This window comes from Tribolium castaneum, chromosome 6, assembly GCF_031307605.1.
Source record: "Tribolium castaneum strain GA2 chromosome 6, icTriCast1.1, whole genome shotgun sequence".
NCBI classification, from domain to species: Eukaryota; Metazoa; Arthropoda; class Insecta; order Coleoptera; family Tenebrionidae; genus Tribolium; species Tribolium castaneum.
In genome coordinates, this window is record NC_087399.1 from 19,415,339 (window position 1) to 19,418,571 (window position 3,233).

Here is a 3,233-nt window from a genome sequence, read left to right on the forward strand (position 1 = left end):
AAATGTGTATTAATATTGCATAACCTTTACGAAGTACGACGTTCACGAAGTACGTCGTTTACGAAGTGCGACGTTTACGAAGTACGTCGTTTACGAAGTGCGACGTTCACGAAGTACGTCGTTTACGAAGTGCGACGTTCACGAAGTACGTCGTTTACGAAGTGCGACGTTCGCGAAGTACGACGTCTACATATTAGGGCACTCAAAATTATTGTTACGTTGTACGACATTCAGACGTTCCAACTGCGACTAACTACAGCATTCATTTGACTTTGCACATACGACGAACGAAGTACGACGTTTACGAAGTACGGCGCTTAAAATAATTTTGTTTTTATTAATTAATTATTTTTTTTAAAACAAACGTTTTTATAATTAAATTTTATAATGGTTTAAATATAAAATATGACTTTTTAATATTATCAATATTTAAAATATTTTCTCCCTTTTGTGTGTATGCCTTATAGTTATAGAGCTGTGCGCTTCGGTAGACGTCGCCTGTGGAGCTATGTCAGTGGAGCGGTGCGCACATCCAATACCGAGCGGCTGCCTCGATCGGTGTCGCGCTGGTATACATATGGTAGTGGTGTGTGTCGATGCGTTGAGTGAGGCGATATGAACGGTGTAACGGTTTAGTCGAAGTTTATCATAAATGACGACGACAAAACGACCGATTATGTATACGTTCTGCATTTGCTTCCAATTTATCGACGTTTATCGCACATTTCCGCTATCGAATTCGAATAGGGCTTTGCTTGCGAGATTGCTTTATTTTGTGATTTTGTGGCTCGCCCAGTTCCCCACAGCGAGATTGCGGATGCGGCAAAACGTATTCTCTTACGTTGGCGGTCCTTATGCAATCAAACTTTGTTGAACTAACAAATGTTTGTGATTTAAACAAACAAAAATAATAAATGCGTCAACTCTCTAATATCCGAGCGAGAATATTTATATAATATTCGTAACGTTTATGGATTCGAAAGAATTTCATAAATTCACGTCGCATTCAATCTTGCGAAGAGTGAAGAGAATGTTTGAACTTTTAAATCGGCAAAGGTAAAAAATAATATTATAAATATTATTATTATGCCTTTATTGACCGATATATGTGTTGTGGTGTTTAACGACTACGACGACGATGATGACGATACATTTATCTCTATATCGTACGAAGAAAAGAAGAAACAGCGTGGCGTTACTTTCTTATATGTTAGATTGTTTCGCACAAACGCGCATATTCTTCATCTTTATAAACGATGATGATGAGTATTTTATTCTCTCGTCTGTCTCAAAAAACACAAAAACACAGTTCCCTGGTTGATCCTGCCAGTAGTCATATGCTTGTCTCAAAGATTAAGCCATGCATGTCTCAGTACAAGCCAAATTAAGGTGAAACCGCGAAAGGCTCATTAAATCAGTTATGGTTCCTTAGATCGTACCCACATTTACTTGGATAACTGTGGTAATTCTAGAGCTAATACATGCAAACAGAGCTCCGACCGGAGACGGAAGGAGCGCTTTTATTAGATCAAAACCAATCGGTGGCGGTTTCGCCGTCATCGTACAACTTGGTGAATCTGAATAACTTTACGCTGATCGCACGGTCTCGCACCGGCGACGCATCTTTCAAATGTCTGCCTTATCAACTGTCGATGGTAGGTTCTGCGCCTACCATGGTTGTAACGGGTAACGGGGAATCAGGGTTCGATTCCGGAGAGGGAGCCTGAGAAACGGCTACCACATCCAAGGAAGGCAGCAGGCGCGCAAATTACCCACTCCCGGCACGGGGAGGTAGTGACGAAAAATAACGATACGGGACTCATCCGAGGCCCCGTAATCGGAATGAGTACACTCTAAACCCTTTAACGAGGATCAATTGGAGGGCAAGTCTGGTGCCAGCAGCCGCGGTAATTCCAGCTCCAATAGCGTATATTAAAGTTGTTGCGGTTAAAAAGCTCGTAGTCGAATTTGTGTCCCGCGCCGCCGGTTCATCGTTCGCGGTGTTAACTGGCGTTTCGCGGGACGTCCTGCCGGTGGGCTTAGCTCGAGAGGGCGGCCCAACTCAATCCCGCCGCGGTGCTCTTCATTGAGTGTCGAGGTGGGCCGGCACGTTTACTTTGAACAAATTAGAGTGCTTAAAGCAGGCTAAAACTTCGCCTGAATACTGTGTGCATGGAATAATGGAATAGGACCTCGGTTCTATTTTGTTGGTTTTCGGAACCCCGAGGTAATGATTAATAGGAACGGATGGGGGCATTCGTATTGCGACGTTAGAGGTGAAATTCTTGGATCGTCGCAAGACGGACAGAAGCGAAAGCATTTGCCAAAAACGCTTTCATTGATCAAGAACGAAAGTTAGAGGTTCGAAGGCGATCAGATACCGCCCTAGTTCTAACCATAAACGATGCCAGCTAGCGATCCGCCGACGTTCCTCCGATGACTCGGCGGGCAGCTTCCGGGAAACCAAAGCTTTTGGGTTCCGGGGGAAGTATGGTTGCAAAGCTGAAACTTAAAGGAATTGACGGAAGGGCACCACCAGGAGTGGAGCCTGCGGCTTAATTTGACTCAACACGGGAAACCTCACCAGGCCCGGACACCGGAAGGATTGACAGATTGAGAGCTCTTTCTTGATTCGGTGGGTGGTGGTGCATGGCCGTTCTTAGTTGGTGGAGCGATTTGTCTGGTTAATTCCGATAACGGACGAGACTCTAGCCTGCTAAATAGGCGTATTTCGACATCCCAAATGCCGGCTGGAGCCGGGTTCGCCCGGTCTCTATGTGCGGTTTTTACTGTCGGCGTACAAACAATTCTTCTTAGAGGGACAGGCGGCTTCTAGCCGCACGAGATTGAGCAATAACAGGTCTGTGATGCCCTTAGATGTTCTGGGCCGCACGCGCGCTACACTGAAGGAATCAGCGTGTCCTCCCTGACCGAGCGGTCCGGGTAACCCGCTGAACCTCCTTCGTGCTAGGGATTGGGGCTTGCAATTGTTCCCCATGAACGAGGAATTCCCAGTAAGCGCGAGTCATAAGCTCGCGTTGATTACGTCCCTGCCCTTTGTACACACCGCCCGTCGCTACTACCGATTGAATGATTTAGTGAGGTCTTCGGACCGGTGCGCGGTGGCGTTTCGACGTTGCCGATGTTGCTGGGAAGATGACCAAACTTGATCATTTAGAGGAAGTAAAAGTCGTAACAAGGTTTCCGTAGGTGAACCTGCGGAAGGATCATTA

At 45.8% G+C, this 3,233-nt stretch overlaps 1 non-coding gene across 1 annotated transcript; it reads left to right on the top strand.

Moving 5' to 3' along the window:
• Nucleotides 1-1,310: 1,310 nt before the first annotated feature.
• LOC135266610 (small subunit ribosomal RNA) lies at nucleotides 1,311-3,233 on the top strand. The gene has a single exon (XR_010334748.1). It is a non-coding gene; the product is annotated as a small subunit ribosomal RNA (ribosomal RNA).